General features: G+C 39.7%; 1 protein-coding gene and 1 non-coding gene across 5 annotated transcripts in view; one reads left to right on the top strand and one right to left on the bottom strand.

The window, feature by feature from the left end:
• Positions 1–25,391, top strand: part of ARHGEF10 (Rho guanine nucleotide exchange factor 10) — a 199,537-nt gene that overhangs the window by 6,237 nt on the left and 167,909 nt on the right. The window contains exon 1 of one of the 4 annotated variants that reach the window (XM_089679525.1): positions 8,622–8,640. The exons of the other annotated variants lie outside the window; for them this stretch is intronic. The gene's annotated coding sequence lies outside the window, so the exon portion shown is untranslated. Of the gene's footprint in view, positions 1–8,621; positions 8,641–25,391 lie in introns of those variants that run through there. 4 annotated transcript variants of the gene reach the window in all.
• On the bottom strand, positions 20,223–20,326 carry LOC149460545 (U6 spliceosomal RNA). Its single transcript, XR_016313054.1, has one exon. It is a non-coding gene; the product is annotated as a U6 spliceosomal RNA (small nuclear RNA).

Here is a 25,391-nt window from a genome sequence, read left to right as displayed (position 1 = left end):
TTATTCCATGCTACTCTCATATCGAATACTAGAGTGCTACGAAAATTCTCATACGATCCAGTACAACTTCCCATGTATGTAGCAACATAACAGAGTGTAATTGGAAGTGATGTCATGTAGGTGTGATCCCTCTGCAGATGATTACCAAATTGTAGCAATAAGATTATCACTCCATTATTGCAATTATACATATTTCTATCCTGAAAACAATATTTTTTCTTATGAAAGAGCATTTTTGTTGTATACAAAGATTGTTTTCATTGCTCCTTCTGGCAAACAGAAAATTGATGTTGCGCTAATCACAATAATGCCACAGACATTCCAGAACAAATAATGAGATGAGAAGACAATAGATAATACACCATAACATAATCAGTAAATGGAAGGAATATGGGAGTGAAGGGAAAAGTGAAATAATAAAGGTCCAAAATGAGGACCAAAAGATGTAACACACAATAAACCGTGACCGTGGGCAAAACGCACGGAAATGATCAGGGAAAAATAAAATATTAACTAAATCACAGTAATAGTGGGACATATGAATCCGTCATAACATAAATTAAATAACATGAATACTACTGATGAGAAAGTGGATCACAATGTAAAAATACAAAATGAAATGCTGAAATGTTAAAAGTGGACAAACCACTTATCACAGAAAAATGACAATAACAATGCACAGTGAGGCCAAAAATTGTGACCATGCAACTAAAGGATCATAACACAATGCGCATCAAAAGGCCATGTAACATAAAACGACTAATAAGTGACCATATAAATACCATAAATAAATGTGGCAAACATATATAGAGTGCAACTAGTATAAAACAGAAAATGGTGATACAAACGCACAGTGAAACCAAATGAATGTATTACTGTGCACCGTAAAATACAATAACACAATGAAGAAATAAATAACGTGACAAAAAAAATCATAAATGCGACATAAAGTCTATGTGCAAAAACGTCCAACAAAAACGCATCCAAAAAAATAAAAACAACGTGGATAGGTAAATGAATATTTAATCCCAAGCCAGCTAAAATACCTCCGTGCACAGACCCCAAGGGGCCAAAAGGCTTTCAGGACACTCAATGCAGGGGCCCTTTAAGTGGAATCCCAAACGGTGATGTAGGGAAGATGTCCCCCTCACTGGTGGACCATAATGTTCAGTGGTGGTAATACATCTTTCACCTTTGGACACGGAAATCAGCCAGCGCACAGAACTCCTGCCAGGGGTTCGTTGGACCAGAAAAAACAGCCAGCTCACAGTACTTCCAGGGAGACAAGAAAAAGTGCTTCCATAGTGTAATATTGTAAATGAATCAGATTTATTGTAAAGACAAATGCGCACTTACATGGGAACAGATCAAACAAGGCATCAATCACATATGCTGATATGGGTGTACTGGGTGTACCAATATGGCTGTGGCTGTTCGTGTTGGAAATTGTCACCACATTCCGCTTTCCGACCTACGCGTTACATCATTGTCACTTGACTTCATCAGGATTTTACTTTCTCCTTCTGGGTTGTATTCATATTTCTGACCATGTGTTCAATTTTTTTGCAGACAAACACTGTACTGATTGAATGAAAATATTTTTTTCTGTTACAAGAACATTTTTTTGTGCTTGTTCCTTTGGATATTTTCACATGAACTATCATGATCAGCTCTCAAAAACTGTGTACTAATGATTATCGGATTAGATTATCGGATGATCACCCTGAATTCCTTTTTTTTTTTCAATTATCCCATTGTGTACTAGGCATTAGACAAGGGGCAGCTTTAACCAAGTGGCCCTTTCATAGGTAGATGTTGGTGAGCTAAGTGTACTGAACAAAGCATGCCATGGTGCCTATATGGTGGGTGTTCTTAAAGGAAGTACAGGGCAATGTCGCAAAGGATGCTAGAGGATGTGGGTGTATAATGTCAGAAAATAAGTGTTTATATACTTTGTAGGAAACAAATCAATTACTGTACTGTGTAAGTGTTTTCAATCTTGATGTGTTGGTGTTAAAGTGCTAGTAAACTTTTTTTTTTTTGTCATTTATAATAAAGCTTACCTGTAGGTAAAATTAATATATCCTAAATGTGCACCATATAGGAGATATTCACATGTTTTGTAGCTGATGGCCTCACCGGTGCTTGTGCACCGTGCTCTAAATTGTGGGCAAACCGAATGTGCTGTCAATCAAGAGTGCTGTACCGTAACTGACTCCTGTGCGGGAGTTATTCCAGTTTGGTCATGCAATAGGCCGGAGTCTGCAAATCCGGAAGGAAGATGGTGACAGTGGTGACAGAGCACTGCTGGAGGGATCCATTACACAGGTTGGTCCTGCATAATGTGCTGGTATGCAATCCATACTAGCGCATTATGCAATTAACTGGCAGGGAGCTTGATTTTTTTTTTTTTTTTTTTAATTCAAGACTTAACTACCGCTTGCAAAAAGCTTTCTTACCACTTGAGTACAGAAACATTGTGTGAACTCTACAATGCATCTGATCAAAAACTGTGGACATTCACAAGTAATCTTGCACATTGTATGCATTAAACATCTTTGTCCCTTTTTGCAGTCTAATATGTATAGTAGAAGAGACTTGGCAAATTATTTGCCTTTATTCCTTGACATTGTTCTGACCCCATCCCAGAATCTGCGGAATATTTTCCAGCACTCTCCACATACCTGGTTTGTTTATATAACACTTACTAATCTGTAAGGTTTTGACTGAAATAAGAGGATGCAGGTCTCTGCTATCCAAGCCTGCATTATGCATATTCCATAGATTAAAGACTACCTCTTGCCCACCTTTTATAGAAAAAGACATGAATATCAGAAACGGTGCATCTAAAGAAGTACGCACATACTTTCATGCTGCCTGTCTTTCAGCCCTTTTTATGGTGCCCGCCTGCTGTCTGTGCTTTGCTGCGCCATTTTGAAAATGTATGTCTGGGGTCAGCTTGCAATATAGTCATACTGCACATGCGGAGGATGGAGCTCGTGACATTACGTGACTCATCCCATCCATCATACATCATTACATTTATTGGTTTAAAAAAAAAAGCCTTCCCATGAGATCTTGCTAGATTAAGTACAAGATCTCCCTGAAGGCATTGATGACGTTGACTTCCCTGGGGGCATCAGTGCAGCTGGGGCTATGTCATCAGTGCCTTAAAGGAAACCAGGAATTGGATAAGAAAGTAAAGCAAAGATAATAATAAAAAATGGTTGGAATATACTATATTAACATGCAGAGATGCATGCTGATGTGAATTTTAGTGAAGTGGAACTAAACCTAACTAATAAAAACTGCAAGCAGACAACTCTTTATTGCATAAAAGTCTCTCTGCAATAACAAATACTTACCTACAGCTCAGCAAACTCTGGCTGTGCTGGGATAACATCATTCCCAACCATCCAATTCAGAAGTCAAAAACCCGGGACCCATATGTAGCCCAAGAGAAAATGACAGCGTCCAGCAGAGGATTCAGCCGCAGCATCACTGGAATGAGGCGGTATTTCTGTGAGTTTAGTTCCTCTGTCTCGCTGCTCATCCATTTGTCATTTGTATACATGGGGGTTGATTTCCTAAAGGCAAGTGCAGTTGCTTTAGATCTAATGGGAAGCTCTGAAATGAAGGGAAGCTCTGCTGATTTCTATCATCCAATCATGTGCAATCAAAAATGCTGTTTTTTATTTTCCTTGCATGTGATTGGGTATTCTTTGCAAAGTGAAGCTTTACATCATTTACTAAGCTCTGGAGTAATTGCACTTGCAGTGCACTGTATGTTTGTCTTATGGTCATCTTCTTGTTAGAAGCTTTCTTTACCACTTGCCTTCCAGAGGATTTACCCCCCTTCCTGACCAGACCATTTTTTGTGATACTTTACTGCGTTACTTTAACTGGCAATTGTACGGTCATGCAACACTTACATAAATGAAATTTGTCATTTTTTTCCCCCACAAATAGAGCTTTCTTTTGGTGGTATTTGATCATCTCTGCATTTTTTATTTTTTGTGCTATAACCAAAAAAATTCAGTAAATTTGGAAAAAAAACTATTTTTGCATTTTTACTATAAAACATATCCAATAAAAAAATTTAAAAAATAAAATTTCTTCATAAATTTAGGCCAAAATGTATTCTGCTACATGTCTTTGCTATAAAAAAAAAATCCCAATATATTAATTGGATTACGTGAAAGGTATAGTGTCTACAAAATAGCGGTATATATACTTTTTTTTTATACTAGTAATGGCGGCGATTAGCTACTTATAGCGAGACTGCAGCGGGCATTCTGACACTGGGGGGAAACTAAGTGCCACTGTGATACTAATACAGTGATCAGTGCTAATAAAAAGCACTGACACTGTACTAATGACACTGGACAGGAAGGGGTTAATCTTGGGCAATCAATGGGTTAACTGTGTGCTGTGTGTATTTTACATTGTGTGCTGTTTTACTTGGGAGACATGCTGCTTTGTGTCTCTCCTGTGCAGAGAGATACAAAGCAGCATGTCCATGCTGACGGGAGAGACCTGTGGTGTTTACACACGGGTCTCTCCCCTGTCAGCTTTGCCGACGATCACCAAGCGCCGGCTGAGACCTGGTGATTGACATCCTTAGCAATAGCGGTAACCCCTACCCAGCAATGCAAATCATGTATATATATACGTGATTTTGCGCAGCCATGCTGCTCTGTAGCAGTACTTCTGCTATTGGGCGGATAGCAAGTGATAAGCTATTACAAGAAAAACCACCACATAGAATACAGCACAGCATTTTAATCTATCCATCTCTCAGGTCAGTTTATGTAGCAGCCAGTTAATTTAACTGTTGTTTATTTTTTGGACTGTTGGAAGAAACATTTATGTAAACCCTAACACTGAACTTTTCTATTTGTTGCTTTCTAGTCTGTTAAATATACCATTCAAAGAGTTTTGTTGTATCTGTTTGATAAGTGCAAAAAAACAATCCCTGATCATGTTGAACTTTGCATGGGAATTTTTCCCAGAGATTAGAGAATGTGGTGAAGCTCTGCTGACTTCCATCATCCAATCATGTGCAAGCATAAATGCTGTTTTTTTAATTTTCTTTGCACATGATTGGGCATTCTTTGTAAAGTGAAATTTCAGCACACTCACAAAGCTCTGGGGAACATTCCCTTGCAAATTGAACAGCCTATTTGCCTTTAGTAAATCAACCTCAACAAGTCTACTTAACCCACCTAGTGTTTTCTTGGGAATACATAGTAATTATGGCTTATTCACAACAGCAGTTGCGCTGAATGCATGGTCGCTGGTGTGTGATGGGAGGAATATTTATCTTTTTATTCCAGGTACTTATATAGCACCATCAATTTTTACGCAGCGCTTTTACAGATATATTGTACATTCACATCAGTCCCATACCCTCAAGGGGCATAGAATCTAAGGTCCCTAACTCACATTCATACATACACAGGGCCAATTTAGACAGGATCCAATTCACCTACCAGCATGTCTGTGGAGTGTGGGAGGAAACCCACGCAGGCACAGGGAGAACATGCAAACTTCAGGCAGGTGGTGCCGTGGTTGGGATTTGAACCAATGACCCTAGTACTGCCAGGAAGGAGTGCTAACCATTTAGCCACTGTGCTACCCATAATAGTGCTATTGCACTAATTCCGGTGCATTGCACTGTTTAATTTTTTTTTTGTATGAACATTATTGAAATGTCACAAACATTTTATTGCATTTTTATTGGCTACAGTGCTGTGTGATGCGTTGGATTGTGTTGCGCCACACCACACTGAAAATAGTAGTGCACAATTAACTTTTTTTTTTTTTTCAGCACACACAGCCTCATATGGTGGTGTGAACTGGTATTATAGGGAACAAAAATATATGCCTTGTATTCAAACTGTGCAGGGAAAGGTTGCACAGCACATCTAGCGTGAATGGGCAATTAGCCTTTATGTTGTGGAGAAGTGAGCTTAGGTGCATTGGAGTAGTTTGGCAAAAAAAATTACAAAAATGGGAGGGCTGACACCACTTAGGCCAACAACAAAGCTGTGTGTTGTCATCCGACATTGGGACCTGTTGGCAGATCAACTGGTATTTTCTGTACTTGCAAGAATAAAACATGGGAAAATGTTCATGTACTGCAGATATGCATTACATAGGTTTGCCCTGACATGCTGTACACTTTAGGAGAAAATATGTTTCCAGGCAATGATGTGATTAGAATCAAAGTAACACCATTCATTCTCAGGTTTCTAAAACTACTTTGTGATAGGAACAAAATGAAAGGCTTGATTACAACCTAATTACAATGTTCTTTATCAGCATATGTTTTGCTGCTGTTGTAAAGGACAATGAGATTTGTTAATTTGTGTGTTGAACTTGTGAACATTCTAAACATATAGCATTCTAAAGAGCGCAGACCGGTTCCTAGTTGCATTCTCATGAAAACTAGCTATGGCATCCAAGGCAGAATGGAAAATAGCCAGAAATGCAAAGCGTTCTGCCATTTTCATATTCAGTGCCATCTGTTTTATTTTGACTTGTTATTTAACCTGGACAATGGTTGGTGGTGTGGACAAACTGGTTTTAAAGTTAAAATCCAAGATCCTGTCCACCTAGTATTAGTAGATTACACTCTCTATGCTCAATTAAACTAATCAGTATTTTTTTAAATTAATGGCTTACTTTTTGTTAAAATTATTATTTTAGTCCCAATGATTCCATCAGTTTTTGTGGAAAAATGTGCTGTTTCCAGGTGCAGGGGACAACATAAACTGCCAACACATGTTGTATGCACACAGGAAAAAACCAAGTCCTACATTATTTTAATGAGAAATGTAGGAAGTGAGGGGTGTGTATGTATCTCCTAGATTGTAAGCTCCCAGGATCAGGCCCTCCTAACCCTCTTGTATTGAAATGTATTGTTGCTGTATTGTCTCCCGTTATATTGTAAAGCGCTGAGCAAACTGTTGGCGCTATATAAATCCTGTATAATAATAATAATATGTGGGTGAGGCTAAGGGCTGTCTTTGGATTACCGACCCATAACTCTAATTAAAAAGTAAAATTGCTTTAATTAAAAAAAAAAAAAAAAAAAAAAAAAAGAATCATATATACTTCGTTTTTATACTCGTATAATCAATATAATGTTAAACTGTGAAATGTTCAGACAAAAAATGCTTGTGCTGCACTTCTTGGGTCCCATAGACTTCAATGGAAGCACCATTGCAACCATTTACTAAGGCTAGCAGCATAAGGATTGAAAGTAGTTCATATTTATTGATGGAGTTTAGTTTGATGGAGTTTTAGTTTGAAGGAGTTTAGATGGAGTATCTTGGTGTGTTTGTATACTTCTTTAAACTGTTGAAAGTACAAATATGGTTGGTAAAGCATTGTGTTTGTGGGATTAGATATATGCTCATTATATCAATGTATAGATACACGGACTCTCTGTAAGATCCGAAAGGAATGGATGACACAAAAGTAAGCTTCCAACATTTTTAGCAATTTTACAATGGCTTACAAGATTAATGTGAAAACCAGGTAAGATGGACTATTATATTCTGATAGACTCTGTTGTCCTTTGCTCTGCTAGACAATAAACATTTTTTTTTTAAATGTATTGGTTGTGATATCCTTAGAACAGTCAAATGAAAACATTAAAACCGTTTAATATGCTTAAGCTGATGCTAATGATAGAAGTTGTTTCTGTTGCTGTCAACATTTTTGCCATGGATATGAGTAGAACCACATTGTCCCTTGTTATAGATATGGTTCCCACTGTGAGACTAAAGAGTGCCTGATCATTACTAGGGGTCCCCAAAGGGTGTTTTAATGTGTGTTATCAGCACTGAGCTCAGAAAAGAGACAGGATGGCTTTAATGAACCTGACAATTTTGCACTTACAAAAAGGATAGAAGTAAATAATAAATATTAGGTAATCCTTGGGAAGTAAGGCTGCATTTTCTAACAATGGAGAATCCGAGATGTTAACAATTCTGTTTGTTGAATGGATATTTGTATATGAGAACAGCTTAAATGTGGTCAGCTTAAAAAAATATTTGAGCCCCTGTATTTTAAGGGTCAAATGTTCATTTAATGTAGGTGGCATGTAATAGAAAGAATTACCTTGGTTCTCACTTCCACAGCTTTTCCTCCCTGCCTGTTCCAGTATCCATTACTGAAGCTTTTCCTTGATATCATTACATATAGTGTAGGATCAGTGGGTCTGCATTGCACTTGAGGACTTTGGAGGGCCTACCTATAAAACACAGCTTAAGTGGAGGTTGGGAACTGCGCTGAAAGCTGGGGTAGTGAAAAATAGGAATAGCATTCCATCACCTTTGACTAAACAAAGTGTGTGTGGGGGGGGGACCCAAATGTGATTTTTGTAAACTTAAAAAAGTAGGATCAGGCGTACCATGGGCTGCTTTGCAAACAATGAATACAAAACTGTTCCCATAAATGACTCCTTATGTAACAAGTGTCAGGCAACATCCGCAAGCTGAAGTCAGCTGCCAGTTTTTCTCTGTGGGCTTCAGCTTCCAGACTCTGCCAGGCATTTGATACAAGATCAGCTGTACTGAAAGCTGTAAGAACTGGAAGCAGGCTGCACAGGGCAACTAAGGAATGGCAGAGGTTAGATAGTATTTTATTGTTTACTTTGTTTTCTTTAAACATACAGTTACCCTACAATTTATAGTGTATATTGATAACCCAAAATGCTTGCTTTCTGAGAATATGCTGTACATTCCAGGTATTCTGCATGGTTCCTAATCATTTGATCACCATGTCAGCCGATTACAAATAGCTAAAAACTTTAACTGTCACCAGGTTATATAAAACAGTTTTTTTTTCTAATGATAAAGAACTGTTAAGAAATTTGTAAAATAACAGAATTATGTTAACACTTTTTTGTCCATTTGTCAATTTATAATAAAAACATAGGCACGCAAGCAGGGTATTTGTTTAAAAAAAGCCAAATAAATCCCTTATATGGCCTAAGAATGATGTAAAAAATATTTAACTATACAAATTAGTCATTGAGTTATTTTCACGTTAACAAAGATGTACTGCCACTGCAAACTTTTTTTCTGGACAGCTTCAATAGCTTCTGGTCATTGAGGGGTTAAAGTGTTACTAAACCCACAACAGTAAAATCAGTCTGTATATGCAGTAAAGTATGCTTGTTATACTCGCTGTGGAACCTAAGGGGTTAATCCTCTGCACTGTGTAAAAACGCTGTTTGATCCTGACTTCTCTGATCCTCCCCATCTTCCGGTGTCCCCCTCTTCTCTCCTGATAAGACCTATCGCGTGGCATCACTCTGCACATGCTCAGTTTGGTGTGTATTGCTAGGGAGTTTTTTCTTGGAGTGCATGCAGGGGTGTATTTACCACAAGGCAAACAAGGCATTTGCCTAGGGCAGCATTTTTCAGGGGGCAGCAGCTTTTTTTCAGGGGGGTAGTAAAGAAAGAAAGAAGGAAAGGAAGAAGGGACACACACAGCACAGAGATCTGAGAGACTGAGGTCTACTAATGGTGTATCCAGAGCCCAACTCTTGTTCCAAGGGATGTCTTGAGCTGTAAAGGTGGTGTCTTATCTCTTGCTGGAGTTGGGGGGCATTTGCCAGTGTATGGGGGGCAGTGGTAGTAAAAGACTCTCTCGGGAAGGGTTGGGGGCCTGGGGTGTTGTCGGTCAATGTCAGGCTCTCTTCGTGGGGCAGAGGGGAGCCAATTTTTGTGTTGCCTAGGGCAGCACGAAACCTAAATACACCACTGAGTGCATGTGATCAGCACAGGGCCAATCAGCACTGCCCAGACAGAGGTCAGGGGTCCTGCGTTTTTCCTAGAGCAGAATGAAAACTCCTCCTACAAGCTTTAACCAGTGCTCGGCTGGACAAGGATATGAGTCACAAGACTGCTCTAACTGCTGATGAGTTTACATTTACTAAAATAATTGCACTTCCATGTTGTGTGTACTGTGGGAGACCAGATCTAGTGAATGCCGGGTCCTGGGTTTAGTACCACTTTAAGGGGTAAAGTATAAGTGGGAGGTTTAACTGATAGGATTAGGTTAACTGTTGGGGGTAAAGGGCTAAGTATTTTTTAATGTACAAATATCTCGAGATAATATGCAAGCTAGTGATATTATTTCTAGATGCAGCTAAAAAACCTTTGATGGAAAATGTCATTTTGGCTTCACATTTATTAAATCAGCTTAAATTCTATATCAGGATCCGTTTTATAAAAATTAGAATAAATGATTGTCTCAGTTTGAATTACAACTGATCAAGGGTGCCTCCTATCTCCATTTTGAATTGGTGAAAATATTAAAGATGCTACATGCTTGGGAATGTTTTATGTTGAGAGCGATAAATTAAAAAATATGTATTGTATAGGCTAGGTTTAGAACAGCGTCTAATCCCACTGCTCCTCTGAAGAGTGGTCTACACTTGGATCACTTTTTAGAGGCGATTGACAGGCTGTAAGGAGGTGATGTGAAACCTCCTCACTGGTTGTTTAACCCAATTTTCACTAGAAAAAAATGAGCCACAACTGTGTACATTGCACGCAGTTGTGGGGCTTTTTCAGCACTTCCTTATTCACTTGAATGGGTTGGATTCGGCATGCATGTCGCCCACCGAGTGCAACATTTTGGACAGTTTTTGCTGACAGCTAGACAAGAGGCCTTACTGGGTTTCTTTTCTTTTTTCTTTTCCTGTGGTCCGAGATGTTTTTGTCTGCTGGAAAATAAATATTTTCAATATATAAAATACAAAATGGTGATTTATTATTTACATATTTGTTGTACATATGGACTTCTAGCAGTTTCAACACCACTATAAAGTGACTCTAAAGTCTCATTTTTTTTTTCTTGGTTTTGCACAGAGCAGCCCAGATCCTCCTCTTCTCCAGCACTTCTGGCCCCTTCTCCTTGCCGAGTGCACCTAGAGCAAGCCACTTGCTGTGGGGGCACTTGTGTGTGCTCGCTCCCAAGTCGCCTCTGTGTATCTATGGGACACACAGAGCATGGCTCAGTCTTGCCCCCCCCCCCCATTCCCTCCAGACTGGCTATGTTTGACAGCAGCGGAAGCCAATGAGGAGAGTCGCGGGGGAGCCTTGACTCTTGTGCACATCGCTGGATCGAGAACGGGCTCAGGTAAGTATTAAGGGGGCCTGCTGGGGGAGCTGCACACTGAGGCTAGGTTCACACCTATGCAGGTTGCGTTTGACCCGTTTCTGCATTCTGTTTTGTTTTGCGTTTTGCGTTTTTGCACCTGTGTCTTTTACACTTTTTTATGTGTTTTGGGTTTTTTTTTCACTTTTTTAAAAATTTTCTTGTTGCTGGGCAGATTTAAAATGTAAAACGCATCAAACACATGGCAAAAATGCACTACATGCTTTTTTGCAGTGTTTCCATTCAAGTCTATAGCACCAAAAACGCAACTTTTTGCATTAAAAAAATGTCCCAGACCATTTCCAAAAAAGGCACTGGGTGAAAACGCGGAGATATGAACATGTCCCCATAGGCAATCATGTTAAATGGACTGTACTGTGCTTCTGAAAAATGCAAAACGATGCAGAAAACGCTTAGGTGTGAACCTAGGGTAAAGATTTTTTACTTTCATGCATACAATGCATGGCGGTAAAAAACCTTAAGCCTTTAGAACCTTACAACCACTTTAATTTTTTTTTGGAGAAGCAGTAACTTTTTCTTTTTTTTTTTTTTGTTGCTCATAAAAGTTTGAGATGTTTGTTGATCAATTATTTATTTAGGATAATGTAATCGTGTGAAAGAGTTTAAATAAGGTTTCTCAGAAGAAGCAGAAGTATCGGGAATTAACTTGTACAGCTTTATTTATATTAGTGATTAGCAATACAATTGAGAATCTTTGTCACCACAAAGATATAAGCACCATATTGTGTGTAGGGCTGGAATCTTGTACTGGTTGCTATAGGAACACACCACTGAAGAATGTATACCCCATTGTTTGTAATGTGAATGCTCAAGTGGGACACCATGCATTCCCTTATCCCTTCATGCAATTCATCACTATAGTTATTTGCATGAATTTCTTTCACTTTCCTGTTTTTGTTTTGTCCCATCTGTTTTAATGTATCTAAAGTGTGTCATATTTTAGGATATGAAAAAAAATTAGGATAAGAACATCCCTTTATTCCCTAGTTGGACAGAGACATAAGAAATATACATGCTAATTAAAATAATGAAAAAAATATCAGTAAAATTTTCTCTTGGTCTTTAATATATTTACCCCTTCGTTTTTTAAACGTTGTTGTCCAGACCAAGTTTAGCAGTGTTGGCATGCATCAATTAAAGTGCTATTAAACCCCAAATCAAACATCTATTATATTGCAGCTTACCCATTCTTGTGATGGATGCATTCGTTTTCTTTTTAGGCTTTCTTTCCGTTATTTTCTCCTGGTGATCCAGCCAGTAAGTCTATTGTTTTTTCAAAAGAAAAACTTCTCTTCCAGATGTATCCGTTTATAGGGATGGGACAAACCATTTAATCCTGGTATGGATACTTACATTGTTTAGCTTTTATTTATTTATGGAAAACCTTTAACCCAAAAGGACAAAAAAACCTGTTTGCTGTAACTGATTATAAAGTGTGATCTGGAGTTTGGCTTCAATTTTTTTAGTTTTCTACTCCCCCACCCCCTCCCCCCAGACTGATAATGCTGCTGTCTGCTGTGCCTCCTGTGCTCATTCATCCAGAGTAATACAGGAGGTGTATTAGTGGCCAGATCACCTGATGAAACCAGATGAAAAAGCCTAAAAAAAAGACAACAAATGCAGCCACCACATCTAAGAATTTGTGCACTGTAATATATTACATTTTTGGATTTAGGTTTAATACCACTTAATGGCAGGTGCATAAAATTATCAGCTTTTATATATTTATATATGTAAAACCTTAGTATTAAATTCATTGTGTTTAGTGTATCTAAATCTGCTAGTCCATCTAACACTTTCCTCCCCCCCCCCAGACTGATAAATGGTGCTGTCTTAGGCTACCCCTGTGCTCTAATACAGGAGGTGTGTTACTGGCCAGATCATCAGGGAACGAAGCCTAAAAACAAGAAAACTAATGCAGCTACCACATCTAATGACTGGTAAGCTGCAATAGATTACGTTTTTGGTTTTGGGTTTATTACTGTTTTTACTTGAGAATAACACAATTTTTTCTGATTAGTGTTGGGCTATATGTTTGAGTCGAATGGTAGTTTGACTTGAACATCAGTAAGGGCATTCAGCACGAATGGTACGGGTATTCTGCAGGCTGTTCACCCGCCTCGCCGCACAATTCACTGCGCCCTGACCGTGCATTGTGATTGGCCAAAGCAATGCATCTGAGCCAATCACAGCGCATGATGATGTCATAAGAGGGCAGGGGTGACCCTTCTTTCATGTGACACCATCACAGTATTTAAGAACTGTCATCCCGGCACAGCTGGCAGACGGCAGGAGCCAGCGTAGAGAGCAGAGCGTTTTTTGTTTGTTTTTTGAGTCAGCGGTGGCTGCGGGCATTGTAATTGATGTGGGATCTATGTACCTCGGGGTACGTTTTTTTTTTAATATTTGTTTTCAATAAAGGACTTTTCAAAGACTTGTCTACTGTCCTTTTTAGCACTACACCTTTTTTTTTTTTTTTGTGAATGAGTAGCGGTACCATATACCCCATACTCATTCAAATGGGGGGGGATCTGGGGGCCCCCTTGTTAAAGGCGGCTTTCAGATTCCAATATGCCTCTCGCCTGCAGATCCCCACAACCACTGGAAGAAGCCCTTGTCTCCATCGAATCAACATGGGGACCAGGTGCTTTGAGGGACAAGCCTTCCCCTGCCCCAAAGCACTCCCCCCCAAGTTGAGGACATGTGGCCTGCTATGGTTCAGGAGGGGGGGTGCTCAATCATCCCCCCTTCTTTCCTGACCTGCTGGCCTGCATGCTCGGATAAGGGTCTGGTATGGATTTGGGGGGGGTGCCCACACCATTGTGTGTGTGTGCGAGTTTTTTTTGTTTTTTTAATTTTGGCTTGGTGGTTCCCCTCAAAATCCATAAAAGAGTCAAAGGGCTTGGTATTGATGAGGGGGAGGACCCCACACCTTTAAAAAAAAAACCAAAATTGTTTGATTGCCAGGTAATGCCTGCAATTCTTTTTGCATTCAGCTGTCAGCGGGGAATCCCGCTGACAACCTATACTGCACAGCTACTGAAAACATTAATGTATCTTACCTCATACTCAGATGTGGTAAGATACCGCTTAGTGAATTGTCTCGTCTGTTCGAAGTTCACGGTCGAACGTTCGTTATGTTCGACCATGAACCGAACAGGGAGTTGTTCGGCCCATCACTATTTCTGATTGACAGCAGGTTTGAAAACTAGGAGGACACAAGGTTTGATTTACTAAAGCAAGTAGGCTGTACAGTTTGCAAGTGCAGTTGCACTCAATTTCCCCAGAGCTTTGTGGATTTGGTGAAGCTTCAGGTTATACAGAATACCCAATCAGGTCCAAGGAAAAGAAAAAGACAATATTTTTTTTGCTTGAACATAAATGGATGATGGGAACCTGCAGAGCTTCACATCATTCACTAAGCTCTGGCATAAATGAGTGCAACTGCACTTGCAAAGTGCACACTCTATTTGCCTTCAGTAAATCAACCCCACAGATTTGCACATTCCTATTGCTATGCTGCATAGATCTTGAGGGATCTGGGAGGAACTTATTTCCCCTTGTGACGCAAATTGATCATGCTTTATAGGGTTTCTGCCTTCCTCTGGATCAACTGTAGGTTTATGATTCTGAATATGGAGGTTTTCTATTTCTTTTTTTTTTTAACTATTGGTGGAAGTACTGGTGTTTTTTTTTTCAACTTGACTGTGTAATTGCATTTGTAAAGATGTATTGCACTCATGAAAAGGTTTAAAGGACAAAAATTACCCTGAATGTGGAGACCAATATAAATAAAGGTATCTTTGATTTCTGACCCTGTGCCAGAATATATTTGTATATCTTGCCTCTTCATGTCCTGTTAGTATAATTGGTACCCCACAGCCTAGTTGACTCTTTAATACCACAGAACTCAGGAAATAATATATATAGGCCATATATAGGTTGAAATACCCTTACCCAGGGTAAAACAATGGCATTAAAGTGTTACTAAACCCCCAACAGTAAGGTCAGTCTCTAAATGCAGTAAAGCATGCTGGTTATACTCACTGTGGAACGTAAGGGGTTAATCGTCTGCATTATGTAAAAAGGCTGTTTGACGCTGACTTGTGTGATCCTCCCCTTCTTCCAGTGTCCCCCTCTTATCTTCTGATAAAACATATTGTGCAGAGTCACTCTGCACATGCTTAGTTTGGTGTGTATTGCTAAAGTTTTTATTTTTCTTGGGAAAGTGCATGTGGTCAGCACAGGGGCAATAAGCACTGTCCAGACAGAGGTCAGGGGTTCTGCATCCTCCTAGAGCAAAACGAAAACTTCTTCTACAAGCCTCAACCAGTGCTCTGCTGGACACTGATAGAAGTCACAAGACTGCTCTAACTGCTGAGAAAAGGTATTTAGCAGTTTATATTTACTAAAATAATTGCACTTCCATGTGCTGTGTACTGTGGGAGGCCAGATATAGTGAATGCAGAGTCCTGGGTGCAGTAACACTTTAAGGGGTACAGTATACAGTAAGTGGGAGGTTTAACTGTTGGGGTAAAGGGCTGTGAGTTCTTGGGCCTTTACAGGTTGTATATGTTTTGTTCTGTTTGAATGGGGTTTTCTCCTTCTTTTTTTTTTTTTTTTTTTTCTTTTTCTCTGTTTGCTTATCTCTTAATAAGGTGACCCCTTTTGTGCATTTTTTTTTGTTCTGCTATGAAGATGACGTGTAATATGATTCCACTGTATTAGAGATTGTTGTACTGACTTGTGAATGTGTAATTACTTTTTTTCATTATAACATGTTTTACAAAATGACACTAAATGGGTTTAATATACTGAATTCCATATATTACCCACTTGCCACCCAACCATAGTACATTTACTACAAGCAGGCTAAGCGACATACTGGTACGTTGCTCAGCACATGTGCACTGGTATGCCCCCTGGAATGCTTGGTGGCAGAATCGCTGTGCTCGGTACCCTGCTGCTTACTAACAGATTCACATACACTAACAATTTGAAGCCAAACTTCAGCTCACACTGCTATTACACAAACAGTTTACAGCAACAGTTTTTTTTTTTCCTATTGGGATAAAGGTTTTACATGAATAAATAAAAGCTAATCGTTCTAAGCATCCCATCAGTGGTAAATGGTTTGTCTCAACACTCTTAGCGGCTGCATTTGAAGGAGAGCTTGTTCTGTTGAAAAACAATTGACCTTCTGGCCAGAGCACCAGGTGAAAATAGAAGAAAAAAGCCTAAAAAAGAAAACTAATGCAGCCATCACATCTAAGAATTGGTAACCTGTATATATAATAAATGTTAGCATTTGGGTTTAATATCACTTTCAGGTTGGAATCTGATGCTTTTAGCAAGATGAAAAAAAAATAACGTAAGCTTAGTATCCTATCTGAAAATGGAACTCCAATGAGGAGGGTATGTAGATATTGGGGGAAAAAAAATTACCGAGAGGGGGGAGATATAAAAATAATAACCATAGTTCCACACCGTTCATCATTTTAAAGCATGGGGAAAAAAAGCTATGTGAAAGTTTATTTCTGAGATCTAGATGGGCGAGGTTCCCTAAGGAAAGGGTGTAAAACCTTTATTTTTCCATATTACTAACTGTAAGAGTGCAAGTTCATAGCTTGTTCGGGCATAGTATGTCATGTACAATTTCTTATTTTCTTAGAAGAACATAAAGTGGACCTACAGTATATTGAACTAATAAAGCATTTTACTATAACATAAAGTGAAACAAAAGAAAAAGTACAAATTCTTACCATAGTTCACAGTAAGATGTTCTTGGGTCACAACTCAGAAGCTCACTTGCTGTATGTGACCAATGTTGGGGCATAAGGGTCTCTGACAAAGGTAAGTGGTCACCACTGCCCTGTTGGCTAACACTACATAACCATCCCTTCTGTACTAGTCATGTGAGCAGGCATAATGCAGGCCATAGATGGGCCGAATTGTCGGCGATAAACGAAAAATCGGTCGTTGCCGATGCTGCCACCAATGTCTATGAAAAACGTCCATTTTTTATGGATTTTCCAGCATGACCGATACAAATAAACGAGAAGATCCGCGAAAAAAGGCAGACGGCATTGCCCCACTAACGAAGTGAATATCGCCCGATTTTTGCGTGCGGACGAAAATTCGGCTGCTACACAACCCGTCTATGGCCTGCATTAGTTTTGTTTTTTTATATCTTATTTGTGTTATGACTGTTATTAACTGCTTTCCCGCCGCTCTATAGCAGAAATACTGTTACAGGGCGGCAGGGGTGTGTATATACATGTGTATTCACGTGTGTATATATACGTGAGTTTGCATTTTCAGGTAGGGGGCGCGTGCCCTACCCGCGCCACCATTGGCAGCCTCACCTATCGATCACCGGGACCCGGTCGGTGATTCCCCGCCGGCACCCAGCAATCATCGTATATCAAAGATGGGGGAGAGACCTGTATGTAAACAATACACATCTCTCCCCTGTCAGCTTCTGCACACTGCTTTGTATGGCTCTGCATAGCAGAGCCATACAAAACAGTGTGCTAACAGTGTAAAGCACACAGTTAACCCTTTGATTGCCCCAGATGTTAACCCCTTCCTGCCCAGTGTCATTAGTACAATGTCAGTGCTTTTTGTTAGGACTGAGGCTAGGTTCACATCTGTGCGGGTGGTGCTGCTGCTGCTGATCTGCACGAAAATGCATGCAACCGTACCACCCGCACAGAGGAATGCAGTCCCACGGGCAGGTGCCATTAGTTCTAATGGTACACCGCCCACACTGGAAAATGCAACTGTACTGGGAACCAAGGTCCAATGAATGGGCTCTCGTGCCCACGCAAAACACGGCCCGCACGGCCGCATATATGTGAACTGGGGGTGACAGTCAGTTCCCCCCAGTGTCAGCATGCCTGCTGCAGTCCCGCTATAAGTCACTGATGGCCTCCATGACTAGTATATAAAAAAAAAAAAGTTCCAGTATATATACCGCCATTTGTAGATGCTATAACGTTCACATAAACCAAATAATTTATATGTATTGGGATTTTTTTTTAGCAAAGACATGTAGCAGAATACATTTTGGTCTAAATTGATGATGAAATTTGATTGTTTACATTTTTTTTACTGGACATGTATAATAGTAAAAAGTACAAAATATTGTTTATTATCTCAAAATTAGTGGTCTTTTTTTTGTTTTTTTTTGTTCTAGCACAAAAATTAATAACCGCAGAGGTGAACAAATGCCACCAAAAGAAAGCTCTATTTGTGGGGAATAAAAGGACGTAAATTTCATTTGGGTGTAGCATTGCATGACCGTGCAATTGTCAGTTAAAGTAACTCAGCGCCGTATCACAAACAATGGTCTTATCAGGAAGGGGGTAAATCCTCTGAAGGGCAAGTGGTTAAAGCAGAACTAAACCCTCCTATCATTTTCAGCCAAGAATCTCAAACTGCCATAGTGTTGAACATATGATCAGTTATAACATCAGCCATTGATGGTTTGACAGTTTGGTTGAAAGCACAAGTAAATGTGACAGCAATCCCAGTGTATTGGTACTGTAACTGTTTTTGATGGGTTTAGTTGTGCTTTAACTGTTATTATACAGGCTAAATCTGGCCATAGACGAGTTTGAATACCGAACAAAATTTGTGCCAATCGTTGAATAATTTGTTTTTGCATCAAAGTGTGCCAGCTGTGACAGGTGATTTTCATTCCGCAATCAAAAGTGCTTGATATAGAAACATTTTTTGTAAAGCTATAATTTGGGTCAGTTTGGTAAACAACTACAGAATAATTATAAAGAATATTTATAAAGTGCTTCTAAAGCCTAAACATTTTTACTTTTAATGCGTTGTCAGTCAAGCTACCATAACGCTGAAAACTGAAAAATGGCCAGGTAATACAAGCTAGTGCTCAAGTGGGTACATTTTAAAAAAAAAGTCCCGTATCGAGTGCTGTTGCTGCTACAAGGGTTATCTGCTTGCCTGAAACATGCATTCTTGCCTTCTTGATTTGATCTGTTACCTATACAGCCTAAAATTAGGGATTTTCCCTAACAGGGGCAGACATAGCAGGTTTTCGAATCCCTCTCCACTCTGTCCAAAACTAAAATAAGTTTTGTCTGTTAGACTTAATACAATTCATAGTAAAAAAGCAAAACCCTTTAATGGTGATAAACTTTTTTTAATTTTTTTTTTTAAACTAGAGCTTCCCTCTCTTGGTCAACATTGACTATTTTGAATCCTTACACTGCTAGCTTTAGTAGATACTGTAGATAGGAAGGTATTTTATATTTACTTGTTTCAGGGCTCGTTCACACTGTTTTTCCAACTCTTGCCAAACGCCCCTATAGTGTTTGACAAGCATTGGTCTGGCATTTGCAGAGTGTTTTTAACGCTCCGCAAACGCTGCATGCGCGGTTTAGCGGCAGTTGATAGGCGTTTGCGCCTCCCAAATGCCTATAATGAAGTTTGAATGGTGTTAACGCTCCGCAACCGCCCGGCGTTTGCGGAGCAGCACCATAGACTTGAATAGGAGGCTTCAACTCCTCCTGACTCGACCAGAGGCATCCGTTTTGCCATGACGCTAACGCTCCCGTTTGAACAGCACCATGTGCTGCAATGTGCAGGATTTTCCCAGGCGTTTGGGAAACGGTAAAAACGCTCCCCAAACGCCTGTCTGCCACTTGTTAACAAGGCTAGTATGAACGTAGCCTTAGGGTCGGTTCACACCACATGCAGTCCAGTTCATTTTATTTCTGCAAGGACTCCTGGCCGCTCCCTACTGTCGGGTGCTCCCGAGCCGCTGCTCTGTGTGTTCATACACAAAGCCATGGCTCGGCTTGCCACCTCCCTCTGCTGATTGGCGCACTGGCTGTGATTGACATCAGTGGGAGCCAATGGCTCTTGCTGCTTCCTCAGCCAATCAGGATTACGGAGTTACGGAGAACTAAGGCTCTAGTGGACATCGTTGGATCATGTTGGGGCTCAGGTAAGTATTCAGGGGGGCTGCTACACACAGAAGGTTTTTTTATTTAATTGAGCGCATCAAGAATTTGCGTGTCATCCTTGCGCAGTAGCCATGCTAATCTCTTTATTGTTCCAATTTTAGTATATGTGCTGCCGAAGCAAGCACACACAAGGTTTTTTACAGTGGAAAAAAAGGGGAAAACTGCACTGGAACACATATAAAACACATACAAAACGGGCATGCAGAAACGCATCTATGGTTTCTGTAGTGTGAAACTGTTCTTTACATTCCTTCAGTTACTTCCCGGTTTCCATGCCTAGGCAAATAATGTCATACATCCCAGGAGTCTTCAGGAGGGGAGCAGGGGTTTAGTGAGGTAAGCACACCCTCCTGCCTGAGTGCCTGAGCTAAGGGCATATGGATTCCAGGAAGTAATTGCTACATAAATCCTCTGCCCTTACTCAAGATGGCCATGACTAGAAATGCTAGGGGATGTTTTTCAAAGTGATTTCTCAGCAAAATAAAACATGGAGACATGGATGGATGGCTGAGTTTGCTTTGACTTTTTAAAATGAATTAAATAGTGTTTTTGGTTTGTGGCATTTAGACGCAGTGTAGTTCCACTTAAAGATTAAATTCACTCACTTCATTTATTTCAAGAACACACTTTGATCAGGTATAAAAATCACTGTCTGGCTTCAGTCAGTTTAGAGAATGCATCCACCCAGTTATTTTATTCAGCCATTTTTAGTGCCATTAAACTATAACATTTAACAAGGATAAGTTTGGATTTTCTGTGTCCCTGTGAGTGGTGTTGATGAACAGATTATTCCACAGTTCCCCTATCATCTGTTCCAGTCTGAGGTATCTGGTTTTACTGACATAGGAGTTTGAAAGTAATGATAGAAAAGAGCTGTGAAAGTGGGTAGGAAGCAGGCAGTGTTTTGTTACACTGAAAGAATGAGGGTACTAATATGACCAGGAGGACACATGTTTATTTCAGCTTAGTGAGTAATTGTTTTGTCTTTTATCCTTTTGCGGAACACTTTTGGATACTCTTGGCAGGATATAATTGATATTGTGCTTCTAATCAGTGCTTGGTATATACAGTGTTTATAAGAAGCAAAGAAAAACAGTAGAGGTGTTACTTACTGGATAAGTGTTGGCTGTGTAAGGTACACTATTCTGCTGAATTTCACATTTTTTTTTCTTTCCTTTTGGCAATATATATGATATATTTAAAAAGGGCAGAGATATATTTCTGGAAACAGTCTAACATCAATAGTATGTAAACTAGTGGCGGGGATGATAAGTGACCATATCCAAAAATTTGCTGAGGAAAACCATACCATTGGTAGTAATCAGCATGTATTTACGAATGGCTGTTCTTGCCAAACCAATCTGGTAACATTCTACAAGGAAGTGAGTTGCCATCTAGATAATGGAAGACCTGTGGATTTGGTGTATCTAAATTTTGCAAAAGAATTTGATACAGTCCCCTGTAGATGGTTAATTTACAAACTAAGGTCTGTAGGCATAGACCGTAGGGTTTGTATATGGACAGAAAACTGGTTACAGTGGCGTGTCCAAAGGGTAGTAATAATAGCATACAGTCAGGTCCATAAATATTGGGACATCGACACAATTCTAACATTTTTGGCTCTATACACCACCACAATGGATTTGAAATGAAACAAACAAGATGTGCTTTAACTGCAGACTGTCAGCTTTAATTTGAGGGTATTTACATCCAAATCAGGTGAACAGTGTAGGAATTACAACCATTTGCATATGTGCCTCCCACTTGTTAAGGGACCAAAAGTAATGGGACATAATAATATTCATAAATCAAACTTTCAATTTTTAATACTTGGTTGCAAATCCTTTTCAGTCAATTACAGCCTGAAGTCTGGAACGCATAGACATCACTAGACGCTGGTGATGCTCTGCCAGGCCTCTACTGCAACTGTCTTCAGTTCCTGCTTGTTCTTGGGGCATTTTCCCTTCAGTTTTGTCTTCAGCAAGTGAAATGCATGCTCAATCGGATTCAAGTCAGGTGATGGACTTGGCCATTGCATAACATTCCACTTATTTCCATCCTGTGACAGCGTGAGGAAAGTGCAGCCAATAACTGGCAACTGCATTTACTGGGGATCTGCTGTGTCAATGGACACAGCTGATCATGTGGTAAAAGGCCATTGAGATTGGCCACGGAGATCGCTGGGTGCGGGCCCCCGGGGGTGCGTTCTGGGAGGACGTCATATGACGCACTCCCTGAACTGGACAAACGCGCTGTAGCCGACATTCTGCTATAGCGCGGTTGGCAAGTGGTTAAAGGGTGGGCAGATACATGACTAATGAATTTTAATATTGAAAAATGTAAAGCAATGCACTTGGGGGCTAAAAATATGAATGCAAGTTACTCGCTAGGGGGAGAAGCTCTGGAGGAGTCCAGGACAGAAAAAGATCTGGGGATCCTAGTAGATGACAAACTCAGCAATGGCATGCAATGCCAAGCTGCAGAAAGCAAAGCCAGCAGGATATTAGCATGCATTAAAAAGGGGATTTACTCAAAGAGATAAAATCCTCAGTTATGAGGAACGACTACAAACATTAAACCTATTTTCCCTGGAGAAAAGATGCTTGAGAGGAGATATGATAGCAATATACAAATACCTCAATGGTGATTCTGGCATTAAGAATAAACTATTCAGTCTCAGGGAGTATGAGAGACACGGGGCCACTCATTGAAACTGAAGGAAAAGTGGTTTAACCTTCAACTGCGTAGGAAGTTTTTCACTGTCAGAGCGTTAAGATTGTAGAACTCACTTCCACAATTGGTGGTGTCAGTGGGAAGTATTGATAGTTTCAAAAAACTCTTGGATGCGCTTCTTAGAGAACATAATTTACAGCAATATGAGTTTTAACATGAACAGACACACACCCACCCACACGGGTTGAACTGGATGGACTGGTGTCTTTATTGAATATTACCAACGATGTAACTATATGGATAAAGGTTTTACAGAAATAGATAAATAGATTGTCAGTGTTAAATTGTTTGTCACAACCCTCTAATGACCACTTTTGCTCAGCAGCTTGGTCTGTTATAGAAAGAGCAAAATAACAGATTTACAAGCCTAGATCACCAGGTGAAAATAAAAATAACAAAAACTATTGCAGCCACCACATCTAAGAATTGGTAAGCTGCAATATAATACATTTGACTTTAATACTGCTTTAATTTGGCAGTGACAGGAACAGTTTGCTGTTGAACAATGGCTGGTACATACAGGGGATAAGTGGCATAAAAGAAAAGGACATTGTGCTTCAGAGTTCTAAATAATACAGATGTAAAAAGAAAGTAATGTAGTGATAGGGACAATGTGCAGGTACATGTGCCCCTAAGCAGTGCTTGGGATATGTATGGGAACTGGTGAAAGGCAGCAAGGAGAGGGACATTGTGCTGCTGAGCAGTGGAAGGTACTTGTAGGAAGTGTTGACAGCAAAGAGAAGGTTTGGTACTAAGAATCAGATATTATTAATATTATTATTATACAGGATTTATATAGCGCCAACAGTTTGCTCAGCGCTTTACAATATAATGGGAGACAATATAGCAACAATACAGTTCAATACAAGAGGGATAGGAGGGCCCTGCTCCTTGGAGCTTACAATCTAAGAGATACACATGTACAGTATTTGAAGTAATTACAGACCCATGGTGAGATTTATAGCTATACAATAAGGTTTATCTGCGGGTTGCTTAGCACTGTCACAGAAATATAAATACCCTCCCTGAAGTTCCTTGAATTAAAGTGTATCTAATGCCAATTTTTTTTTTTTTTTTGGGTGGGAGGGGGAGAGTAGGAAAGGGTTAAGTTGTCTCCAGAACAGGAATAAAGATAAATCGTTCAATGGGGAAACTTATTCCAGCCACAATTGTCTAAGAGATTTCTCCTTGCTTTTAAAAGATATTTTTACTTCCTGTTTTGTCAACACAACAGGAAGTGAAAGAAACTCTTCCTAATGAGAAATAGAAAAAAAGTTATGCTTTGGTGCTTTTGCTGCTGGAACGTTTAAAATATTAAAATGCACATTTTAGGCCTTAATTTTACTTCCAAAATTAGTTCGCCTTTCCTGCACATTAGAAGTGTGCCTCCAGCAGCCGCTTCTGCTTGTTTACACTGCACACATGCACCCTGTACTCTCTCCCTCTAGTAGAAGAGAGAGCCCATTTTGAATGAGTCTGAGTGGTCAATGGAGGAGCGCTTCCAATGTCATGCCCAAGCACCAAGGTGTTTTTGTTGACATGCTCTGCACAGCCTACATATATGGGGGGAAAAGGAGCACGTTTTTTAGTGGCTGAGCAGTGCTATATATTGTCCCACAGAACCCCTGTGTATAAATATACATTTTCTGAAAATGGAGACCCTTTAGAATAATTTCTAGCTGTCTTAAGGTTTTCAGGTGGTTTTCCAGCCATCTGAATCCTTTTTGCTAGATAGCTGGCAGCTCGTAGAGAAAAGTTAAAGGATCACCTTTTATAACATGTTACATCCATATTCAGGGTGTAATATGTTACAAAAGGACCACACTGGACCGGCCCACCTGCCTGACCATGTCACTCGTTCACACTGTTCTGTGAATGGGAAACTACAAGTTCTGTAGTTGTCAATGAACTACCATGGCACTATGGTAGTTCATTGATACTTCCCATCAGTATGTATTGGCTTTCCCATATCAGGTATAAGCAAGCAGATACACTGCTAGGTCTACTGGTGACCTGCGTGGCATCAGCGATCTACTAATCACTGGTGCAATGCTTTACCACATTTAAGTGATAAGATATTGCACCATCACCTCAAATTGCAAACCTGTTCATCTTCCAAGATGGAACTTATGTTACAAAATTAAGGTCAAACACTTTTTCCCAGCAACTAGGATCAGGTTCTTGGTTCTTACATCTGCTCCATCTTTTTGCTTCCTCCTCAATCATTTAAAAATAAAACACATCCAATCATAGTGTATTCCATACTTTCATTTTAAAAATTATTTAAAAAAAAAAACCCTCGCATTTCAAAATTTCAAAATGCATCTGAGGGTGGTGCACCCTGAGGTTCATTTTAAATGAAGGTGTAAAATGCAAATTTGCTAAACAAAGTATGCATACAGACTGCACTATGGTTGGATGAATTTTTAGTTTTGAGTGAGAGATACATAAATAGTA

The sequence above is a fragment of the Staurois parvus genome, unplaced genomic scaffold, assembly GCF_062004578.1.
Source record: "Staurois parvus isolate SC_StPar_1 unplaced genomic scaffold, SC_StPar_1.0 ptg000226l, whole genome shotgun sequence".
Taxonomy (NCBI): Eukaryota; Metazoa; Chordata; class Amphibia; order Anura; family Ranidae; genus Staurois; species Staurois parvus.
This window is presented reverse-complemented; position numbering and strand designations above follow the sequence as displayed.